At 37.8% G+C, this 26334-nt stretch overlaps 1 long non-coding RNA gene across 2 annotated transcripts in view; it reads right to left on the reverse strand.

The window, feature by feature from the left end:
* Positions 1 to 26334, reverse strand: part of LOC129489498 (uncharacterized) — a 296391-nt gene that overhangs the window by 245509 nt on the left and 24548 nt on the right. For both annotated transcript variants that reach the window (XR_010122497.1, XR_008660014.2), the window contains exon 2: positions 4522 to 4609. This is a non-coding gene — a long non-coding RNA (uncharacterized lncRNA). The remainder of the gene's footprint in view (positions 1 to 4521; positions 4610 to 26334) is intronic.

The following is a 26334-nucleotide window of genomic DNA, read 5'->3' on the forward strand; positions in this document are numbered from 1 at the left end:
TGCAAATCAAATCCATAGTGAGATAACATCTCACGCCAGTTAGAATGGCCATCATTAAAAAGTCAGGAAACAACAGTTGCTGGAGAGGATGTGAAGAAATAGGAACGCTTTTACACTGTTGGTGGGAGTGTAAATTAGTTCAACCATTGTGGAAGACAGTGTGGCAATTCCTCAAGGATCTAGAACTAGAAATACCATTTGATCCAGCAATCCCATTACTGGGTATATACCCAAAGGATTATAAATAATTCTACACTAAAGACACATGCACATGTATGTTTATTGTGGCACTATTCACAATAGCAAAGACTTAGAACTGACTCAAATGTCCAACAATGATAGACTGGATTAAGAAAATATGGCACATACGGCCGGGCATGGTGGCTCACGCTTGTAATCCCAGCACTTTGGGAGGCCGAGGCAGGTGGATCACGAGGTCAGGAGATTGAGACCACAGTGAAACCCCGTCTCTACTAAAAATACAAAAAAATTAGCCAGGCGTGGTGGTGGGCACCTGTAGTCCCAGCTACTCGGAGAGGCTGAGGCAGGAGAATGGCATGAACCCAGGAGGCAGAGCTTGTAGTGAGCCGAGATCGTGCCACTGCACTCCAGCCTGGGTGACAGAGCGAGACTCTGTCTCAAAAAAAAAAAAAAAGAAAAGAAAATATGGCACATATACACCATGGAATACTACACAGCCATAAAAAAGGATGAGTTCATATCCTTTGTAGGGACATGGATGAAGCTGGAAACCATCATTCTCAGCAAACTAACACAGGAACAGAAAACCAAACACCGCATGTTCTCACTCGTAAGTGGGAATTCAACAATGAGAACACATGGACACAGGGAGGGGAACATCACACACCAGGGCCTGTTGGGTGTGGGGGTCTAGGGGAGGGATAGCATTAGGAGAAATACCTAATGTAGATGAGGGGTTGATGGGTGCAGCAAACCACCATGGTACGTGTATACCTATGTAACAAACCTGCACGTTCTGCACATGTATCCCAGAACTAAAAGTGTAATGAAAAAAAGAAAAAATATACCCACCATTGTAAACTATAAGAAAATCTCCAAAACAAGAGGCTTACACATTTTATATTTGACAAACATGAGCATTCTAAGACACTTTTGAGATTATAAATACTGTTCTGCAATATCCTCATTTATAAGACAGAGATAATAATTGCCTGTCAGGATGTTATGAGAATTAATTTAGATAAATAAAGCCTATATATTTTCTAATTCCACAAGGGGAAAACCATGTTTTTATGTCTTTAAGTCCTTCAACCTTAGCATTGTCCTCTACATTTATTGCATATTGAATAAATATGTGTTAAATAAACAAATTAATAAACAAGTCAGGGAGCTCTAGAATGTTAGCAAGTGCATTTTGAAACAGATGACCATAGGATCATAGATCATGACTATAGACCAAGAATGCTGAAACAAGAGAGTATTTTCCAGATTGAAATGTTCATACTCAGTAATAAAATCTTTTTTACTGTTAAATAAAAATGATAATATAATAGTGAAACTTTAGTTACAAGATATATGTCATAAGAAATTGGATTTATCACTTATAATGACCTCACTAGCTTTGAGTTAATATAATTCAGTGCTAAATGGACTGTGAAGATTCTGCTATTAGTTACAACACTGGTTTTCTCTTAGCCGACTCAAATTATACTATTAGTTTATCTAAAGATTCAAATCCAAACATAAAAGCTGCACCTTCAAGAAGCATATAGTCTAATGAGATTAGAGACATATGTGATTAGCAATTAGAGTGAAGAAAATGACTTCGTGGAAGAATGTTCTAAAGAATGATGGCATTATCAAGCAAAGAGATGCCTCAGGCTGCCTAGGCAAGGAAGGGTAGCTTCAGAAAGAAGATATGGAGCTAAGACCTGAAGGATGAGCAATGTATCAGGTGAACTAACTGGGTAGGGTACCACGTGGGCAAAAACAGAACACTGTGGAATGGAAAGAGGGACAACAGCAGGAATAAAACAGGAGAAGTAGACAGGAACCACATCATGATGGCTTTGAATGCCACCCCCAGATGTTACTTTTGAGCCTATGGAAGACATTAAAAGAATTTGATTAGGGAAGTAAAATCATCACATTTGCATTGGAGATAGGCCAATTTGGCAGCAATGAGAAAGACGGATTAAGGGGGAGGAGAAGGGAGGGGCAACTGGAATGGGACTAGAGGTTGGCAGATAAGTATGGGAATTAATGCATTAGTAGAGATGGTGGCTTGAGTTTTGTCAGTGATGAGTCAAGATAGAGAAAAGAGGATGAAACAAATTGAGACATGGACAAAGTAATAGAACTGGTGAATTAAGTGGATATAATGGTTTTCTAATCATCAAGAGAAACTCCAAAGAGTTAAAAATTACACATGACTAGTGAATTTATTTTCAGTTTAAGTAACTATGTTCTGTGTCTTTTAACAACAACTTTCATAATCTTAGGATGAAACTGGAAGGTTTAAACTTCAGCATAAGGTGGAATAGCGATGCCATTTACTTAGATAAGGAATATAGCATAGCAGGCAGATTCAAATAAGTAAGAAAACAGTTCAGTTGAGGATATTGATGTTGAAGTGCCTGTGGTTCCTTTACAGTGTCTGGTCTCCTTTTACACCGAGAGTAAATTGGAATCACGGGTCAAGTCTTAGTCAAAGTAAATTGAGGCTTCTCTCTTTAGCGTGAGTCCATAGAATAAACTCTTAAAAACCTAGGATACAGATAGTAATGGTTTAATCTCCCTTCCCGGGTTTGTGGGAGACCAAGGGGAACAAAGCCTGGTTTAGTCTGAAGTTTGTTCTTTTTGAGATGGAGTTTTGCTCTGTCGCCCTGGCTGGAGTGCAATGGCACAATCTCGGCTTACTGCAACCTCTACCTCCCGGGTTCAAGCAATTCTCTTGCCTCAGCCTTCTGAGTAACCTGGATTACAGGTATGCACCTGCCAACCACACCCAGCTAATTCCGTATTTTTAGTAGAGACAGGATTTCGCCATATTGGCCAGGCTGGTCTCAAACTCCTGACCTCAGATGATCCGCCTGCCTCGGCCTCCCAAAGTGTTGGGATTACAGGCGTGAGCCACTGCACCGGGCCGTCTGAAGTTTTAAGGCAGACTTGGAAATGAAACTATGTGGGGCATGCTTACATCAATAGATGTGCTACAATAGCAATATATTTGTTCTGGGTCCAAATATGGGTGAATATGATGGAAATCCACAATAGAGGTTAAACATCAACACCAAGGAAGTAGAGATCAAGTAAGAGAAACTCCTGGAAAATATAAAGGAGCATCCTGAGTTTTAGAGGCAAATCCCTCCATCCCCCACCCTTCCTGCTTTTGTATTCTTTCGCCCAGGTTCTCCAGTGCAGTGATTCTCAGAGCTACTCATTGGAACCACCTGGAAAGCTTTTGAAAAACACTGATCCTGACCCCACACTCCAAACTTCTAATTTAACTGGTCTTGAGTGGGAAACTACCACCTTAGTATTAGGTTGGTGCAAAAGTAATTACAGTTTTTGCCAGTACGTACCATGGCAATACCACATTAGTAGATTCTCAACCCTGGCTGCACATTAGAAACTTCTGAAGCTTCTAAAAAACACTAGGCCTTAGTCCCACCTCCCAGTTCATTTAGTCCAAGGTGGGGTCCTGACATCTGGTGTTTTTAAAAGGTCACAGGTGATTGCGAGAGTTCAAAACCACTGCCAATACTCCAAAACAGAGAGGCTCTCTATTTTCTCCATTTGTTTCAAAACTACTTCTCCAAACTCCCTTTTTTTTTTTTTTTTTTAAGGTGGAGTCTTGCTCTGTTGCCCAGCCTAGAGTGCAGTGGCACAATCTCGGTTCACTGCAACCTCTGCCTCCCAGGTTCAAGCAATTCTCCTGCCTCAGACTTCCAAGTAGCTGGGACTACAGGCACATCCCACCGTGCCTGGCTAATTTTTTGTATTTTTAGTAAAGACGGGGTTTTCACCCCGTTAGCCAGGATAGTTTCTATCTCCTGACCTCGTGATCCACCCTCCTCAGCCTCCCAAAGTGCAGGGATTACAGGCGTGAGCCACAGTGCCTGGCCTCAAACCCACTCTTAACTATAACCATGTCTTTTACCTAACATAGATTATGAGAGTGTGATATAAGCTCTATCATCTTTTTCTTTTTCTCTGCTATCACTTTGATTTTTGATCAGGAAACATCTCTATCATCACAACCTCACCATCATTCTCACCTGGGTTACTGAAGATAACACTGATAAAACCATCTCCTCTTCTCAGTGGACTTTTCTTTCTGATCACAACCATGTGAAGTCTCTCTCACCATAAAAACAAAAACAGAAGACCTTCCAAAACAAAAGGACCTTCCAAGAGCCTTGTTAACCCTAGAGGTAACCCTCCATTGATTTCTGCATTAGTCTGTTTTCATGCTGGTGATAAAGACATACCTGAGACTGGATAACTTATAAAGAAAAAGAGGTTTAATGGACTTACAGTTCCATATGGCTGAGGAAGCCTCACAATCATGGCAGAAGGCGAAAGACATGTCTTACATCACAGCAGGCAAGAGAGAGAAAGAGAGCTAAGCAAAAGAGGAAGCAGGTGATTATAACACCGTCAGATCTTGTGAGACTTATTCACTACCACGAGAATAGTAAAGGGAAGACCCACCCTGATGATTCAATTACCTCCCACCTGGTCCCTCCCACAACACGTGGGAATTGTGGGAGCTACAGTTCAAGATGAGATTTGGGTGGGGGACACAGCCAAACCATATCAATTTCCTACCTTTCAACAGCAAACTTCTTGGATAATAAGGTCTTTTGGGGGCCAGGATAGCTGCAGTGATTCCTGATTGTCCCTAATAACTTTGGCAAGTAGAAAAAGGCAAAGAGAAATAACCTGTTCCAGAAACTCTAGTCAGGCCCCAGAAGAAGGATCTCGTTCCCATTAGAGTCAGAGGGGAAATCCAGTATTTTTTATACCAAAGGAGGGACTTTCGCATATTATATAAGAACAAACAATTCACTGAAAAGATGACAAATTCTTTTAATATTAAATACATATGTAAAAAATGATAGAACAAATTTCAGGCACCTTTATACTACTAATACTGTATTATTTGTTTAAACTTGTAATAAGTCTGGCACAAAATACATAGTCGTGCACCTCATAACATTTTGAAGGACAGACCTCATGTACTATGGTGGTTCCGTAAGATTAAAATGGAGCTGAAAAATTCATATTGCCTAGTAATGTCATAGCTATCTAGTGTCATAGCACAATGTATCACTCATGTGTTTGTGGTGATGCTGGTGTAAACAATTGTACTGCGTTGCCAGTTGTATACATGTATAACATATACAATTATGTATAGTATGTAATACTTGATAATAAATGACTACGTTACTAGTTTATGTATTCACTGCACTATACTTTTAATCATTGTTCTACAGTGTACTCCTTCACTTATATAAAATAGTTAACTGTAAAACAGCCTCAGGCAGGTCCTTCAGGAACTATTCCAAAAGAAGGCATTGTTATCATAGGAGATGACAGCTCCATGCTTGTTATTGCCCTTGAAGACCATCCGATGGGATAAAATGTGGAGGTGGAAGACAGTGATATTGATGATCCTGACCCTGTGTAGGCCTGGGCTCATTGTGTGCTTGTGTCTTCATTTTTTTAACAAAGACCTTTATAAGTAAAATAAAATAAAATAAAATAAAATGTTCAAAATAGAAAAAAACACTTATAGAATAAGGATATAAAGAAAATATTTTTGTATAGCTGTACAATGTGTTCATGCTTTAAACTAAGAGTTTTTACAAAACAGTCAAAAAGCAAAAAATAATTAAAAAGTTTATAAAGTAAAAAGGTTACAAAAAGCCAAGGTTAATTTATTATGAAAGAAATAAATATATTTTTAATAAATTTAGTGTAGCCTAAGTGTAGCATTTGTAATGTCTACAGTATTACACAGTAGTGTCCTAGGCTTTCACATTCACTCACCACTCACTCACTGACACCCAGAGCAACTTCCAGTCCTGCAAGCTTCATTCATGGTAAGTGCACTGTACAGTTGTACTTTAAAAAAAAAATCTTTTATGCCATATTTGTACTGTACCTTTTCCATGTTTAAATGTGTTTAGATATACAAATATTTACCACCATGTTATAATTGCCTACAATGTTCAGTACAGTAGCATACTCTATAGGTTTGTATTCTAGGAGCAATAGGCTGTACCGTATAGCCTAGGTGTGTAGTAGGCTGTATAATCTAGGTTTGTGAAGTACACTCTGTGATGTTCAAACAATGAAATCACCTAAGGTTATATTTCTCAGAACATATCCCCATTGTTAAGTGACACATAACTGTATAGATCGAGCTTGTAAATTTGGTTCAACAATAGCTAGGGACAATTTGAGAGAATAATTAAGTTGAAATTCTTGCCCATTTTATAATATGGCTTTAGAATGAATTTGCTGCCAATTTAAGTAACCACATCATATATTTTAGTGGTTTCTGGGGGCAATAAAAGTAGCACACTTATAAATAGCCATATGGATAAAAATGCTTATCATATTTTTTTCAAGATAAATAGAAGCAATGTCAAGGACTGCAGAAGTCACACACACACAGGCGCGCACACACACACACACACACACACACAAAACTGACAAAAAACCTCCACTCATCTCTCTTGAAAGAGGTAGCAACATCTCTGGTTCATTGGATTTGAAAGTTAAGTCAATTGATTTAAGGGAAGAAAAATACAAGATTGGGAATGCTTTAGTCACATACTCTGTTCTATCTCACGTTAACCTCTAGGGAGAATTTGAGGTGGTACCCATCTTTTCACAAACATTGTCACCATCATCCACATAGAATATGTGTACTTCTTGCAAGCAGAGCTCTGACATAGGTCCAAGAGTCTTAAAGATTAAGTGCAGCTTTGGCTGGAAAAATGAAGAGTCCAAAAGCAACTCATTCTTAATTATCTTTTATCTTCCCCTTGGAAAGCTGATGGAAAGGCTAAAAAGAACCCATAAAAAGAAAAAAAGAAAGAGTTTTGGTGGTTCTACCTCAGTCCGAGAAAAGGATTCCTTGAGGCTTATGCATAGTAAATCCAGTTCGCCAGGATAAAGAAGTATATAGACTAGCTACACAGCAAGATTTGGGCATTTGCCCAAAGGAGACCTGAACACATTACCTTGAAACCAAATGATTCAAATGGTCATATTTGGGACCTAGCTATGTGAGATCTTATATATCTATGTTCTCAAATAACAATTACCATTATCTCTGGAAGCCGAGCATAAAAAAACTTATTAATTGCTCAATATCATTTGTTAAAATGAAATTTTGGGGCCTTCGTTTGCTTAGTGTGCCATAATTAGTAAAACTTGCTTTAAAAAGTTGCAAAAGAATAAATGGAAATGCTCTTTAAAAGACTGAATGCTACATAAATACAAATTATTCCTACTATTAACTGGAATGTGATACTAAAACAGCCCACCATACATCCACCAGTCAGTCTGCCTGTCAGTTCACCAAGCTTCATTAGGAGACTAACAGATGGGCAACATAGAAAAGCTTATATTTGTAAGATCTCACTTTTGCCCTTTGGCTCTCTGCCCTCAGGCCTAGAGTGTGGCCCTTAAATCCATCTCCCCAAGAGCCTAAAGGAAATGCTTGTGTGGTCAAACTGGTTCCACCATTGGTCTCATTCCAACCAAAGCTCATTAGTTTTACTTTTCCCTTTGGATTTGTGGGTTACAGTTTTATTTGTTGCATAATAGAAGCCACTAGCAGCTTCTATGTTTCTTTACACCTTGGCATTGAATCAGCAATGGATCCATTGCACTTCCTTTATTAAGATTAAGTGGTGGTTTGCTGTATGTCCTTAGACTTGGTTGTCATTTAAGCATTTACTAGTTACTCTAATTATAACCTACTAGCCATTCTATTTCTTTCATTAAGATAAAATAAAAAGGAACTTGTGCTCCAGCTTCAACTTTAAAAACCTAGACCTGTGCTGTCCAATATGGTAGCCTCTGCATATGGCCATTGAGCACTTGAAATATGACTAATCTGAATTCAGAGATGCTGTAAGCATAAAATACACATCAGATTTCAAAAAGTTATTACTAAAAAAGAATATAAAACACCTCTAATTTTTAAAACTGATTGCATGTTGAGATGATAATATTTTTATTATATTGAGTAAAATTAAATATATTATTAAAATTAATGCCATTTATTTTTAATGTAGTGACTGGAAAATTTTAAATTATGAATGTGGCTTGCATTATATTTCTACTGGACAACTTTGATCTAGATGTTCAGAAGTTTTTTGAAGATTTTTATTCTTAATGATTTGGGTTAGTCTTGGTTATTTAATTCTAATGTATTCTTTCTTACTGGGTTATTTAAAATTTGTGTGTTATCTTACATCTAGAATTGACTATAATATAATGGTAAATTAAATAAAACTAATTAATGGCTACTAATCATGTTTAAAAGGCACTGACCTGCCAAGTGCTTTCAAAGCCCTTTAGACACCTGCATTAATGGCTCTCTATCATGCCAAATGATACTGAACCAGAAATGCTCTAATGCTGTTCTTGTCTAGAGGCGACCTCCTCAGCTTGGAGCTTCACTGAGCACAATAGACAGCAAGTGATACATTATATTCCATGCATTGATAGACGTGTTTGGCAAATGTCATAGCACTTTCTTCAAAACTGCATCATGAAATAGAATATAAGATATTTGGAAAGCAGATTTGATCCTAGTACTTGTGATCTATTCTTAGACCCAGCTTTCATTATGTATGTAATACAATGTATGATGTATGACCAACCACCTACATATGTGAGAGGTATTTTTAAAATGAGCAACCACTATAATTGTGGTATACAAAAAAAAGAGAAAATTCTCATAATGAAACTAAGGGAAAAAATGAGAGATGAAAAGGCCAAGTGTAAAACAACAACAACAACAAAATTCAGTTCACCAGCCAACCCTCCATGGTCACTTATTCCGTCCATTGCATTGAATAGTAAGAATTATTTTTTAAAAAGCCCAGGCGCGGTGGCTCACGCTTGTAATCCCAGCACTTTGGGAGGCCGAGGCGGGCGGATCACGAGGTCAGGAGATCGAGACCACGGTGAAACTCCGTCTCTACTAAAAATACAAAAAAAAATTAGCCGGGCGCGGTGGTGGGCGCCTGTAGTCCCAGCTACTCGGAGAGGCTGAGGCAGGAGAATGGCATGAACCCGGGAGGCGGAACTTGCAGTGAGCCGAGATCGCGCCACTGCACTCCAGCCTGAGCGACAGAGTGAGACTCTGTCTCAAAAAAAAAAAAAAAGAATTATTTAAAAAAAAAAACTTTTTAACCATAGAAAAGAACTGTCCTTCTGATCTGGAATATACAGTAAGACCTTTATTAAATATCATTGAGTCCAAAGGACCTACAATCCCAAGATGATCCCATTTGGGCAAAGGAAATAGAAACCTGCAAAAAGAGAGCATGCAAGAGAGGGAGTTGATAAAGACTCAATAAGAGAATAGCTGCATTAGGAAAATTGTTCTGCATAATTTTCCTACTCTCCCCTAAGGAACTTATAGTTGTGACAGGATATTCAGAAAAGGAGAAAATTATTTTTCTCCAAGACAAGCTTCAAATAAGAAGAAATTTAATAAGAAGAAATCATTCCATGGATTTAATAATGCAGGGATAGTGTGCTTAGAATAACTTAATCTTAAAGATACCCATCTTAAAAAAAAAATCACAAAGAAGAAAACAAAGAGGTAAATAAATATTGCTCGACATTTATATACAGATGCACTTGGAATTACTCAGTTTCAGTTCATCTTTAAGCTTCCCATTTTCCAAGATAGACAAACTGTAGCACTGAATTTTAGTTGATGCGGCCCAAATTATAAATAGCCTGTGTAAAGACCAGAACTAGAAGTAAATTTCTCTCCAATTGCCTTTTTTACTAATTTCTCAGGCAATTTCTTCTCGACACATCCTGGCTGTAAGACTTGCGATTCCTAGGACCACATGAATACTTTTAAGATACCTAACATGAAAGAAATACACTTAACAGAGACTTTACTGGATAGATGGTTCCCAAATTGAGTTCTTTTTTTTTTTTTTTTTTTTTTTTTTTTGAGACAAGGTCTCCCTGTGTTGCCCAGGCTGGAATGCAGTGGCGCAATTTTTGTATTTTTTGTAGAGAAGTGGTTTTGCCATGTTGCTCAAGCTGAGTTCAACTTTTAAGACATTGTTTTGTAAAATCATGCTGAAGTCCAGCCCCAAAATGTGACTACTATTAAACAGTTAATGATATATCCTTCAAAACTTTTTATAAGATGGATACAGTCATACAATTTTTAAAATCAAAGTGAGATTGTGCTCTCACTCAATTTAGAAAAATTCTAAATTTTTCTTTTTTCAATATATTATAGATATTTTCATTTTCAGGCTTTATTATATTTTTAAATCCACATAATTTGCCACTCTACAAATGTCCCATAGTTTTCTCAACCACCACTGTATCAATGATGATTTATTTAGGTTATATGCAATTTTTCACTATTACAGATAATACCACAGCAATATTATTTGGTTATATTTTGGAACTCATGTAAGAATTTCCTAAGGATAAATTGCTAAAGGTGAAATTTCTGAGTCAATGGTCATTACATTTTTAGGGCTTTTTACAGATACTTTAAAAATTACCTTCCAAATCACTCGAGTCAATTTACGTTCCCACCAGAAATAAATGACAAGGCCTGTTTCCCTATACCCTTACCATCACTGAGTGCTATCAATTATTTTAATAATGCCTGACCAGAGAAGAACATATCTCAACTTTTATTCAATTTGGATTACTTTTAACAAATCAAAGTTGGGGATTTTTCTTTTTAAGTTAATCCTGTATTCTCCACATCCTTGTTTAACTAGTCTTTCCTGATACTATTTGTGAAAAGGAAAATAATAAAAGTTTTCTGTCTTGAGACTTACAGGTATATTTTAAATATTCATTTGATTCCAGGGATTGGCAAATATAATTCAGTGCTCTTGGGTAGACTATTAATTCCAGCATTTTTTCTAACATCTTTGGTTTAGCTTTTTCTCATACAAAGCAGGAATCAATCTTGTTTCACATAAAGTACTGGGATTAGGGTACATTTTAGTTTGGCCTGTATTTGGCAAAAATTCAAAACTTTCAGTATTACCTAGTTCAAAATTTCAACTCACTACTCACATGATTTTTCTCTTTAAACAACTTCTGACTTTCATGAACATAGACTCAAATCCAAACAGAGATTATCTCATAAGTTTATACAAAAATAGGGGAAGTGCTTCGAGATTGCTACAGAAATGTATGGTCCTACTGGGCATCTTAACGACAATGTGTGTGAGCTTTAATGAAGCCTTTGAAAGTTTAAAATGCATCAAATTAAAAACCATACCCATTAGAAAAAAATTCTTTCAGCATCTATTCTGTCAACATTTCTGGAAGGAGGTAAAAGGTTTTTATTTAAGATATGAACACAGTCAGAGATAAATACATTTTCTTTGTAGAGACTAGATAGCTCACTGTTGGATATTAATGTTAAGATAAAATAAAGCAGATTTGTGCTGGTGGACATGACAGAAAAGTGAACCACAAAGAAAACACAATTTTCAAATTGCAAGCAATTGGAACGCTTACAGAGTATCATGAAATCCTGAGGATTTGAAGACAACTTTGAAGACATAAAGTTCAACCACTTATCTATCTAATGTTTAAATCTTCTCCACAGTAAATCGGTCAAATGCTCATTCACCCAGTGTTTAAACATATGCGCTGATAGGGAATGAATTACCTACTGGGGAGCCCGTTTCAGTTCTGGGCAGCCGTGATGATTAGTTAGTCCTTCTTGATACGTTCTACTAAAGTTTGTTTTCTTAGATTTAATATTTATAGATCCTACTTACACATTGGCATTACATAGGAACTCTTGGCTTGCTAATTCTATACCCTCCCTAACCTCCATTCCTTTCACCTTCCACAATACGAGCAGAAAAACTAAATCTTCACTTTCCTGGTCTCTGTTTCAGCAAGGGCTTGCCAACATAACCCAGTTCTGGCTAATGAGACATAGGAAAACTCCACATGTGGGTTCTGGGGAAGCTTTTGTCATCCATTCCCTCTTCTTTCTGCCTTGAGTATAAACTTGGTTAAGCCAGGATTGCTACTTGCAACCAGGAAGGAGAGTTCACATGTCTAAACCCCTAAATGCTCAGAGCCATCTACCTTCAGACTTAGTACTATTTAGAAAAAGTAAACCCCATCAATCCTGAGGGATTTTAATCAGGTTTTCTGATGTTTGCACCTGAAGACAAACCTATTTAACACCTATATCATGTGGTCACACCGAAAAGTCAAATACTTATTCCATTTGGTAACACCTCTCATCTTAATGAAGAGAAAATATTTTACTAAACTGCTACCTGACTCAGGTTGGAGATACTCTTACCTCCAAATGTCAACAACTAGACTGTATCTATAATATTATCACAACTACAAAACTATCAGAGTAAACACAAAAGAGAAAATTTAGTTAATGAATGTTGGAGACTCCTGAATTCTGATGTAAGATAATGTAAGCAGTATATTCACTGTTCCTGGTCAATTTCTTCCCTTTCCTATCTTCTCATTCTATTCCTATCTTAGCTCACCTCCAATTTCATTATAAATTAGGATTTCTAGACCCTGGCAAAGCCTGATAGAACAATTTTAATTTGTTTCCTCTTTCTTTTTTTTTTCTTTTTCAAGTCTATCAGGATGTCAGTTTTCTAGAAATCACTTGCAGCCATAGTTTAACCTCAAAACAGGGCACTAAATTTCAACTTTCCCAGGATCATCAAATTTGAGCCTCAAGTTGCAATGTCATTTAAAGATAGTGATCTGCTATAATTATTGTAGACTAATAGCAAAATGTGCCACCAGAAATACGTCTAAAACGTTGACCTATTTTTCTAGCTCTTAATGTAATGCATAGTACCAATAATGCTATGAGAGAATTTTTATGAATAGTCTTTTCCAAGAATTAAACGATGAAACAGAATAAATCTGAATTTATTCTGCAATTTATAGCCAGCTCAATCCTTTTTAAAGAAAAGCTATAATCTTACACCTTCAGAATGATAATTTGATCAATTGCATTTCAGAATCAGTAAGTAGGATTGATTATACATCTCCCGTCTACTTCAAAGAAAATTTATAAGGAAGACTGTAGACTAATTAAGAGAATGGACTTTGACATGAGTGAGATATTTAAATGTGGATTTTGCCCATTATGAGCTGACTGATTTAAGGCAAATTACTTTGGTCCATTCATATTCATCATCAGTAAAAATGGAATAAGTATATCTACCTCTTAGGTTTATTATACAGATAAAATAATTATATTATATATATAATATCATAGATATAATAATATAAACTTAATTAACACACATATAGTTTAAACATTGTCACTAGCACATAAGTGTTCGATAAATGATTAGCTATTACCATTCCTAAAAAATATTGGTACCCTTTTCTACCTGGTTTCACTGAATTCTTTCACTTGATGTGGTAAGCCAACAACCTTGGTTTCTAATGATTAAAAGCACTGAATATCTAGCATAAGTATAAATTATTTAGACATTTATATAATTTCCTTTTTTATCTCTAAACCATTGCACATTCTTTTGTAGAAACAGAATCTAGATGATTCAGCAAGAGGTTTTTTAAAAAGACAGAAATGGCAAGGGAGTAGAGGTAGCGCCCCTAATGTTAGACATGTGCTGGAGTTTGTATTGTTCCAGAGCAACCTGAGACAAGGATTTGAGGGCAAATAGCAATTTTAGGAAATGCTGGGTGTAAGGGTAAAGAAGAAGGGAAGGAATACAAAAAAAGAAAAAGGGTGCCTTTCCTACAGAATGGGAGAAAATCTTTGCAACCTACTTATCTGACAAAGGGCTAATATCCAGAATCTACAATGAACTCAAACAAATTTACAAGAAAAAAACAAACAACCCCATCAAAAAGCGGGCAAAGGACATGAACAGACACTTCTCAAAAGAAGACATTTATGCAGCCAAAAAACACATGAAGAAATGCTCATCATCACTGGCCATCAGAGAAATGCAAATCAAAACCACAGTGAGATACCATCTCACACCAGTTAGAATGGCCATCATTAAAAAATCAGGAAACAACAGGTGCTGGAGAGGATGTGGAGAAATAGGAACACTTTTACACTGTTGGTGGGACTGTAAACTAGTTCAACCATTGTGGAAGTCAGTGTGGCGATTCCTCAGGGATCTCGAACTAGAAATACCATTTGACCCAGCCATCCCATTACTGGGTATATACCCAAAGGACTATAAATCATGCTGCTATAAAGACACATGCACACGTATGTTTATTGCAGCACTATTCACAATAGCAAAGACTTGGAACCAACCCAAATGTCCAAGAACAATAGACTGGATTAAGAAAATGTGGCACATATACACCATGGAATACTATGCAGCCATAAAAAATGATGAGTTCATGTCCTTTGTAGGGACATGGATGAAATTGGAAAACATCATTCTCAGTAAACTATCGCAAGGACAAAAAACCAAACACCGCATGTTCTCACTCATAGGTGGGAATTGAACAATGAGAACTCATGGACACAGGAAGGGGAACATCACACTCCGGGGACTGTTGTGGGGTGGGGGGAGGGGGGAGGGACAGCATTAGGAGATATACCTACTGCTAAATGACGAGTTAATGGGTGCAGGAAATCAACATGGCACATGGATACATATGTAACAAACCTGCACATTGTGCACATGTACCCTAAAACCTAAAGTACAATAAAGAAAAAAAAAAAAAGAAAAAGGGTGCCTTACCAGTCCCACTAGTATTGTATGCAACTTGAGTTTAATCTCACTGAGGAAACTCTGAAAGCCAGGGAACATACCCCTTCAAATTATTGCATCCAAGAGGCAGGGGAGCTGGGGTATTTATATCTCAGGAGTTGTCCTGAGGTCATTGTTGAAAGCTGCTCCTATGGTTTGTTAATTCCTAGGCACTTCTGGCTCACTGATCATGGATCATAGGCAAAGCTGTTTTCTGTGCTTCTGCTGAAAAAGAAATGTGATACTGAGATGAAAATACTGGGAGTTGGAAGTCAGGGAAAAGCCCACTGGATGATGACAGAAAGGGAGAAAGGGGACACTGATGGCATGTGCTTCAGGGCACTGAGGACTAAATGAAACCAGAAGAACAGGAGCTAAAACCAAGTTATGGATTGTGACAGGGTAAATCCCAGGGTAAAAATATTACAGGGTAATATTTCAGGGTGAAAAAAATTACAGGGTAGTTTTTTTACAGGATAAAAAATCTCAGAGTAAATCCCAGGGTAAAAAGAATCTGAGCAAGGGAAGTGAAAGGCTGAAATTTTTGTGAAATGAAAAAGTTGGCAGCCCAGAAGAAAGCCAGAATTTTGGCTTGGAGGGTGTGGTACACATCTCACACCAAAACTTTCATTTTGATGTGCCCTAGCAGAAAGCTCATGGTGCTACTGGTCCTTCTCCCATGGCACATGGGCAGCTCTGGGCCTATGGGCACACCTTTTAATCTGACTGGCTATTGTTGAACATGCAGTACTTCTCAAAGCATGTCCATGCAATAATGGTTCAATACATGCAAATCAATAGACATGATACATGATGAACAGAATCAAGGACAAAATCTATATGATAATTTCAATAGATGCTGAAAAAGCATTCAGTAAAATTCAGCATCCCTTCATGATAAAAACTCTCAACAAACTGGATTAGAAGGAACATACATCAACATGATAAAGGCCATACATAACAAGCCTAACTCAGACACATTTTTCAGACACACTTTAGAAGGAGGGGTCCAATTTGGAACACCTACTCAGGCCTAATCTTTCCTCTCCAAGGAAAATTCAGGTATTTCCAGACTCCACAACTCCTTTGTACCCAGAACTTTGCTCATGAGCCTGACATTTTCTGCACTCTCCTGGCCTTCTGCACAGAATTGGTTGGGTGCCATCGTCCTCTGCAGCAGAGATCCAGAGAGAAACCTGTGGCTATGGGCTGAGGCCCAGAGTCTAGGCTGAAGTAGACTGAAAATGGTGAGAGAACTTGCAACACCTGACCTCTCAGTTACTGACTCCTTCAGCAAACAATTATTAAGCATCTACTTTTTTCTCATTTATATCTCTAGCAGAGTTATAGGGGCAAGCAGGCCAGGATTCCAAAAACTCCTCTAACACGCTCTGCCAGTTAGTCCATCTGTGCTAAGGAGGCTAAAGTTGTAGACTAGATCGTGATGGTTAGATTGTCTCTTATTTTCTGACTACTGAATGCCAAAATCCGTGTCCATCCCACCCTTGCTCTTTTTCTGACCAGCTCATCCCAGGGGGTGCGTCAGTTAAGTCCATCTTTGAGGCTAGAGACAACATGTACCCCTGGCAGCAAACATCAGTGGGATCCTTGTCAAACACAATGGTAGTCATTGTCATTAGAGGGGCTTGCAGAACATTTTCAAAGAGCAATATTTTTTGTTGTTAGGCTTCTTGCAGTTGCAATTATAATTAGGGAATTTTAAGAATTTAGGACTTTTTCAGACAAAAGTTACAGTATTTGGTTTATACAGAACAACTTTTCACTTGGAGTCATATCATTCATTTTATTGATTTTTTTCATTTTTTATAAATCCCCGTGGATTTAATGTGTTAGAATAAAGATATCTCTGCAGAAGGCAATTCTCATTTTTAAAAAATGGCTGTTGATCAATGTGGAGTTATCCTTACAGATTAATGTGAAAAAGAAACATGTTTAAAAGGCTATTTGAAATTAACTTGGGGACATTTTGAAAGGAAAAATCAATTAAATAATGTGTTTCTAGATCCTTCCTTAAAATATACGAACTTTCCATTTTGTATAGTGACATTTTTTTCAGATACATAGAGATATGAATGAACATCCTTAGAAACATAACTGAGTCTTTATTTCTTTGGGAGTATCATTACCCTTGAAACAGGATGATAAAGCTGAGAATAGTACCATAAACTCAACTATAAATAACCCACACTAACAAAGGAAAACGCTGGTTGAATGACTTTTTACACATACCAAAAAGCAATAATTTACAGACATTTCCCAGTGAAAACATGGAAGTAAGAAAGAAAAGAGAAATAAATTAGGATGCTAAATGTTGCCTTCACTGTGTCAAGGAAACTAATGATCATTTAAGAAGGAAAGTGATAATCCCTTCTCAGGGCCCTATTTGATGTGAACTGCTGTCTAGGCTTACTCTTGTTAGTTCTTTATGGGAAATTCAAAGTGGGTAGAATACAGCAAGTTTTTTTTTTTTTTAATACCTTTAGGGAGGCTTTTACTTTTCACTTTACCACAGACTCCTCATGCCCTAATATTCATAAGTCCACCCTGATTTACACTTTTATTTTTTTCAGCCTGGTCTTTGCAGGCATGTGATTTAGGGACTCCTGTCCTATGTTCCCCCACCCCGCCAAATTTCTCTATTTGATATCCCAGAATTATGTTCACTCCATAATTCCAGTCTCAAATAGCCTCCGTCATTTCCCCTTTCCCTGTCTAAATTCATTTCTCCATAAAATCCATTCACGTGACAACAGCTTCATGAAGGAGTGTCTGAGCTTATCACATTTGTTATTTATAAGCAGTGGTATGCTGGCAAATGTTTAATAACTGGCTCTCCCTGGAAGGAAGAGGATCCCAGGTTTGTGGTGTTTGTCCATTTCTGTGGTGTAAATTCTCTTACCATGGCCAGTTTCCACTTAGAGTTAAAAAGGTGCTCACAATCTGCTGGTGAGAGCTGGTGAAAGCTGGCTCCAGCACACAATTGTTTTTTAGGAACAAATGGCCCATAACTTTTTACGATTGTATCAAGGTATTGTATTTTTTAAAAGAGGTTGTAGAAGCAGCACTGAGCAAAAGTAAAAAGAACCAAGTTCTAGCCCTCATTCTGTCATTCCATAACTAGTTGATTCTAAGTCCACTGAATCTTTCTGGATCTCAGTTTTCTCATCTATACAATAACAGGAGCACATGAAATAACGTTCTAATGCTAACAGGCCTATGATTCTATGTCATCCTTCATACAATTATGCATTCCCATCTCAACTGAAATCTCCTTGAGAGTGGGCTATGCCATAACATAGTATATCCTCAACACACCAGGCACAGGCCCTTGTACTTAACCAGTGCCTCCTAAATAGCTGTTTTGCTGAATAAATGATTCATCTGGGTAACACTGGCAGTAGCCTGGGCATATGATGGGTTAGTGGTATAGAATAGGATATGAAATTGCATTAGAACAAGGAGAATCAAGTGATTAATTTGAATAATAGTTTTCTCTATGAATAATGATAATTTCCAGGTTGGTAATAGGCAAATTGAATGGTGCCATTTGTACACCATTTCTGCTCCTTCTCTCCCCTTCAGGGTCTACCCTAAATATGCGCCAAGACGTCCTCCATTTGACCTTGTCCCCTGGTAGAAACTTCCTTTCCCCACCACCATTTTTCCACATTCAAGTTCACGCTAGACTATGTCTTTAGCATTTCTTTGCCATTTGCATTTCTTCCTGTCATATATCACTGTCAGATTTATCTCAGAGTAAACAATGTCTTTTTTACCAATACCTTTCTTTTCGTTTTTCTCATATTGCTACTTGTGAGCATAAAAAAACCTGAATTCAGGCTGATTGGAGCAGTATTAACAATAATAGCAAAAGCCAAGAAGACTTCATGTATTGAAGTAAAATTGGACATTCAACAGAATAATAAATAAAATTATTTCTACTTCAGCTTTTTCTAGGCTCCTAAGGCCTAGATATCACATGACAGTGAGGTAAGAACACAGCCCTGTGCAGAACTGCTAAGATGATTGTAAAACCGTTTTTATCAGCATCAATGAACCCTAACCGATAAAAAAAAAAAAAAAAGAAAGAAAGAAAGAAAGAAACCTCTAGAGTTCGAAGAACTGGAGAAGAATCCTGTTGAGAGAGTTATTGGCAGTATGGCTCCCCAAAGCGAGAAAACCTACTTCTTTGCTTTAAGCCAAATGAGAGGAACTTCAAGGGGAGGAGACACTTGAAGAGTTTGATAAATATCTCCCAGAGTTTTAAAAAAATGTTAGTGCAGGTATAAGACATTGTGGCTAGACCGGCCTGAAGGAGCAATGCAGAGAACAAGGCAGGAATCAAACTTGCTGCACACCAACTGTGTGCCACACAGGAGGGAACAAACCTAGAGTTCTTGGAAGGACTGCCTGGAGAGACATAGCAAACTGCCAGGAATTGAGGACAGTGTCAAAAGTAACAAACTGCATGAGGTTTCACCTATCTTACAGTAATTATAGTTGCAGTTGAGGCCCCCACAGGCAAAATCACTCCAAAAACACCCCTGTGATAAAGTCAGGTTTGAGCCTCTATGATGGCAAATCCAAATCATATCAGTAAGCTCTTTGCTGTCCCCTTAACTCTTCTCCCTCATCCCCCTCCAGTGCTGAAGGCACTAGAAGCCATAGTTAACGATGGAAGAGGAGATGCCACGTCTCATACACACACACACACACACACACACACTTTACATTCATATACATACACTCGCATACACATGCATTTATACACACATTCACATGCATTCATACACATGCACACATACAAACACCACACACACACTAGGCTTCCAATTCTTGGTCAGGCTCTGGCTGGGAAATGGGAGAAAATATAGAGGACAATGGGTTTCTATTATTATACCGAACTGAACTGCTTAAAGCTTTAAAGTAACTGGAAGATTATTAATTGCCAGAAAATAGAGAGTAATTTTTAAAACTCTGAGATCTGCTCAAAATTTCATCCAAGAATCAGGAAAAAAGCTATTCAACCCAATGTGTTAAAGAGACAATGAGAAAAAAAAAAAAAGTTGCTTCAGGTTTTTTTTTTCTAATGAGTTTTTTTTTTTTAACTATAATGGTCGCAGACTTAATAGAAAAAGATTGGCCTCCAACTCTTCAAGTCCTTGAATGTTTTCAAAACTACTTTAAAACACCAAAAGGCATTGATTCATCTGCCCCTAATCAAACTGCAAGCACCCACATTTGAGAAAAGCAAAAACTATTTCTTCTTCGATTGTGTTGTTCCTCTGTTTTGCCTAATTAATAGTATTAAAACTATGTGTTTTCTATTGTTTTTCATTGAAAATGCGCTGTACTTTTACTCCTCTATTGATTTTTAAGTCAGATAGACCTATAACATTCTTCATAAAGGAAAATGTCTGCAACATTCCAAAATTAATGGTTAGAACCCAACCTACTTGTAGACTAAGCTTCCCTGTAATATGTGCATACTCCAGTGATGACTGTACATGTAAGAGTAAAATAAAACCTTTATTGAACATGATCATCTCTATATAGAACTTGTTATACTAATTTCAAATCTCTCAAAGGATATAGATGTTTTCGCCAGCAGGTCTGGTCTCAGGGATAAGAGAAATTCATTATTCCATCTGTATTAATTTGTCATGGTGTGTACAGCCAAGGATCCAGCACAGAAATGGCACAAGCAAAGACTTCCAGGCTGACTGTCTCTTGGGGGTCCAAGACACAGTAAGTTGTCAGAGTTGATAAAGATATGTTCTAAGAAATGTGAACCTGCCCATTATTTTTCTGGGAATAGCAGCCAAAACCAATAACAAAAAAAAAACGACCCAACACCGCCAGGCTTGCGGGCATTCTTTACTACATTTCATGCCAATTATTCCTTCTCACATGAAAAGCAGGCATTAATTTCCAACCCCTGACCTATATTTCACATACCAGAGTTTCAGACCAAAAGAAACACTAGCTATCATAAAAATGCTACGACAGCCTGCCACATGAGGAGGAATCCCTTTAGGCTTCCAGCCAACAAGTTTGGTTTGAGTCTGCCACACTTTTATAGGGTGGAAAGGTGAGGTAGGGGAGAAAGAGGACAATTGTCCTCCCTTCCTTGAGAGGTCTTATCACAATATCTACTACTTTCAGAGAGGTAGTGAAAAAAATGATGGAAATCATAACTAATATCTGCTTGTCTCCATGGCATCTAGAGTCCCAGCAGGCCTCGTCCTTAGCTGCTTCTCCTGTTTCAAACACAAACTAATCATTCCAGTAAAACCTCCAGAAAAGATCTCCTGCATGCCTGAAATATTCCAAAGACATGGGATTAGAACTAGAAAGCACTTCAGACAGAAACTTAGGCTGGAGCATGGCTTTTGTGAATGGGAAGTCATGGGCAATGGTTCTTCTAGTGGCTGAATGGGAATTAGAGTATAACGGCTCATTTTCACTACATGGTTCCCTGGGGGTCCAAAAATAACAAAAGAGCAATATCCAAAAGTGCCGAACATCTTTCCAGGGGTAGCTTTTTCAGGGAGAAGAATCTAATTCAGTGAGGACTCACAATGTGTTATACTGAAAAATGGAATGAAAATACATTTCCAGCCTTCTCAAGCAGACTCCAACAGTGAAGAAAAAATGAGAACACAAAACATTCTCAGGTTATAGCCAAGTTCTAGATGGATCTCAAGACCCAGCAGAGAGATTAATTTAATTTTCTAAGATAGCAGAGTAAGTCAAGAAATAGGGAATTTAAATGAAATTATTTTTGCCTGACTACCACATCAAATCCTTAAATAATAAGGCAGCGTCTAACTCCATTATTTCAAACTTCAAATATTGTTCTAGCATAATAAGAGAAGCATGCAGAAAGGGCATGGGAGGCATACTGCATTGTTACTCAAAGTAAACCCTCAGCATCTTCTGTACTTCATTCAGTCACATATATGTATTCACATACAGGTATTAACTATTCCATTCAGAGTTCTGTGCAAGCTGCTGGGGCTGAAATTGGGAACAAGATAGATAAGACTGCTGTCTTCATATAGAAGCAGAGAAGAGAGAAAAACTGCATTTTGAACAACAGACAAGCTCTAGCTATGCCAAAGCTCTAGCTAAACTGATATACTTGGTCAAGGTGTCCAGCCTTTGTAGAAAGAATTTCAATTTAGGTTCTGGCTCTGTCACTAACCTAACTTGTGACCTCAAACAAGTCATGAATACTTTCTGGCTCCCAATTTGGAGACAATGGCACCTGTTTTAGGGAGCTGAGACTCAAAGAAGACAATGAAGTTTTATAAAGTGTTGTATAAATAAAATGTCTTATTACAAACATTAGAAAACACTTATAGCGGCCAAGCATGGTGGTTCACGCCTGTAATCCCAGAACTTTGGGAGGCCGAGGTGGGCGGATCACCTGGAGGTCAGGAGTTTGAGACCAGCCTGGCCAACATGGTGAAATGCCGTGTCTACTAAAAATAGAAAAATTAGCTGGGCATGGTGGCAGGTGCCTGTAATCCCAGTTACTCGGGAGGCTGAGGCAGGAGAATCACTTGAACCTGGGAAGTGGACGTTGCAGTGAGCTGAGATCGTGCCATTGTACTCTAGCCTGGGTGACAAGAGCAAGACTTCATCTCAAAAAGAAACCAAAAAAGCAAAAAACACTTATAGCAAAAATACTTGTTAAGAGTTAGCATTCTATTTGTTGCCCAGTTCAAATCTAACAAAAATATCTGCTGTCAGAGCCAAAAGAGTAGGCTGTGATTGTAGCTAATCATTTACACAATACATCATGAAGAACACACAACACTCAGATCTGTACAAAGTCACAAGCTAAAGCATAATAGTGTTTTACACAGTTTAAATTGTTCACAAACTATGTAAAAAAAAGAAAATGCATATTTTCCATTCAATACTCTTCAGAATTAAAGAAAAATAAGAGATACAGAAAAATAGGCCTTTTTAAATAGGCAAATATAATTTTCTTTAATGAATAGATAGGTTTATTTCAGTTAGTAGTCAATGACTCCAGGGAAAGAAGTTAAGGGAATAGTCCATGACGTTTTGGTATGTGTGTGTGTTTTTTCTTCCTTTCTCCCCTACCTCTCTACCAAATGAAAGGAGCCAAGAAGAATGGTGAACTGAAGGTTTCTTTTTATTCTCCCATAATTCAGGTACATATTTTTTCCAGCTGAAAAGGGGGTAAGTACTTCTTCAGTACTTACCAGTTTCCATTTCAGAAAGAATGGTTAAAAACAAATACACATATAGTAGACATGCAATTGTAGTCACATAGATTTTTTCCTATATCTAAAACAAATGAATCTAAATATTTTAAATGGCTTTACCAGTTGGTAGAAAATGTGCAAAACATAATTCGCAGGTGTGTCTACTGGGTTCCTTTTATGGCAATGAGCAGGTAGGGGTTCCCATTATCAGACAATAAGGACAATAGTTTTAAACCCAAACCCACTGCGGAATCAAAACTGCCATAGTGGGAGAAGTCAATCAAAAAGATTTTCATTGAATGCTTTGGCACTGGAGGCATTGAGAATGCAGTGCAGCTCATCAAGACAGATTCCCTGTCAGCAAATCCTGGTACAAGTATATGGGAAAGCTGTGACCCTCTTGCAAACAGACAGTTTAACTCCCTCACCTTTGGTGTAGTGGGGCACACCCTACTACCTACAGCAAACTTCCCATAGGGCAGAATATTAGCTTGGCATGAGATGGCTTATCACCTAGTTATTCTAGGCATGTTGGGGTAGTCACAACCAGTAAACCTTCTAATGTACTCTCATTCCAGGAATGCATAGACAAGGTAGAGAGGACAAGTCTATTATAAGCTTAAATACTTAATAACTTAGTGGGGTAAAGATTTAATACCAGCGTCTTGCCAGCAGAAGTTAAAGATGGACAGAAAGAGCCACAAAGAAACAAAAGGAACCCCTGCTACCCCCACCACACACACACACACACACACACACACATCAGAATTTTGCCTATTATAGAATGCAATTCTACAAATCGCATAAAAGCTGCAAAAGGAGTAAGTTTTCAGTAAATGTCAAAAATTAAAAGCAGCGCTACAAAGGTATTGTAAAAAAAAAAAAAAAAAAGAAAGAAACCACACACACACAAGGGAAAGAAAGACACTAGGAAGCGGGGTGATGACTGACTCACAAAAATGTCTTACAGAAACATCAGCATGAAGAGAAACTACATCTTAACCAAAACCATCTGATGGCTGAACTCTAGGTGCCTTGTAAACAGGATCTTTGCCTTTATGTTTCTCTCAGCAGCTGACTGCAATTTTGGTGGTTTAAATAAAATATGGATTTTTTTTCTACAGATGAAACTTATATGTTTCATGTTTAAATTTCTGTAATTTTTCTTTAGCCATACAAGGTTCTGGTGATATGAACACAAGTTACACTACGCGCGCGCGCACACACACGCACCCAAACACACACACACACACACACACACTAAACACTGATATATATTCATATGTCCAGATCTTGGGACAGGGAACATACTTTCTGATGATATAAAGCATAATCTTTCTTAGGGAAAATGTGTTGTTTTGATACCTTAATCTTTTCAGTTGGTATCTCAGCTAGACAACAAAGGAAGTTAAGCCTGATTTAGCTATATTAGATTTTAAATCTGCTGAATTCACCAAAGTTTACCCTGAGCCCAGCAAAGTGTTTAATACATAATAGGCACCAAGCAAATGTCTGTTCAATGAATTAATAGAGGAAAACCAATCAGCAAACCTATCATTAAAACTGAAGTTTTACCTTAATTATTTGTATAAACTAAAATAACTTCCATTGTAATATTGCTAGTTATGAGCTAATAAAGATCTACTCAGATTTTAAAAATGTGTTTGGATTTCACACTCTTCTCCCCAGTAGCAGCCAAGTCTCTGTCAATAATCATATAGTGACATTTCAAGTCCTCATGTCTTAAGCTAACAAATAAAACCAGGGGGCTAAGAAGCAAATTTATGAAGTATCATTTGAAGAATACTTAAATGATTGCCTAAAAGTATTTTTCCTTCACCAATTTACCATTGAATGATCTGAAATTGCCACCATCAATCATGTGTTGGACGCAAAACATTCAAAGGTTCTGGTAAAAGGCAAATATGTTATAGGTACCATCTGAATTTCCTTAGACCTTAAAAATGTCAGTTAAAATGAAGTTTTATTTAGTGGAATAATTTAAATGTTTGTAGTCTGTATAACCATTTGTGTTTGACAGGCCTTCAGGCCTTCAGCCTTCCCTACCCCACTACTCACCCTGATCCCTTCAAAAACTTTTTTCCAATATTTCTGAGTCTGAAACAGGCTGCTAAATAATCCCATTCCTGTTGGCTCCTGTGATGACCTCAGCTTGGCTTAGCCATCATTCCTGCAAGTACCCCAATTCCTCATAGGGCTCTCCAGAAATCAAATCTATGCAAGAACTATGCCACAAGAAAGAAATCTTACTTCCATTTTGCTTTGGAGAGATTCTCAAGCGTGGTCACTTAGGTCCCAGTACTTTACAGAGTTCTCTATCTCTCTCTCTTCTCACCCCTAACCTCCCTTAAAATTTTAGAGTTCCTCTGCTCTCCACAAAACTCAGATATGTTCCATTAGGGCAGGGAGACAGCTCTAGGTGCCTGAAACCATGGCATATGCTGGCTCAGCACCCCCTGACAGGCAAGGCCCTATGCTGAGAGCTTATCCAACCTGGCTCCTTCTTCTCCCAGGACATTCCTCAGTGTTCGTGCAAACATGTTTCTGGCAAGCACAAGATAAAAATGTGCCAAGTATGCCTGAATTTCAGTCTCAGTTGAGACCACTTCCACATATGGAAAGATGAAAAGATAAATACTAGCACAGTACCATCTACAAACATCTTCATGAAAATTAGATTCTGAGATCAGTTGATCCTGCAATAGACAGCAGATCTCTGAATGATAGGACAAATGTGATTTGATGAAAGGGACAAAGGGGAAAGAGTCATAAAGGCTAAAAAATTCAGAATCTGGAGGTCATTCCCAGGGTGATGAGCCCAGGAGCCAGGTGCCTTAAGGGTGAATGGCCAAGGGCACCTGAGGATATTGGGTACATGGGCAGGGGACACTTGGGTGAAAGGAGATGAAATGGGAATGAAAAGACACCAGAGATAAACTCAGCCAGGTCTCAGTGTTTCTGAATCTGTCTTGGAAACAAATAATTATCTTTTCCAGTGAAATTCCAGTGAGTTTCTGAAACTCAGTCTTGGAAATAAATATCTTTTCTGGTGAAATTCC

Source organism: Symphalangus syndactylus, chromosome 9 (assembly GCF_028878055.3).
Source record: "Symphalangus syndactylus isolate Jambi chromosome 9, NHGRI_mSymSyn1-v2.1_pri, whole genome shotgun sequence".
Taxonomy (NCBI): domain Eukaryota; kingdom Metazoa; phylum Chordata; class Mammalia; order Primates; family Hylobatidae; genus Symphalangus; species Symphalangus syndactylus.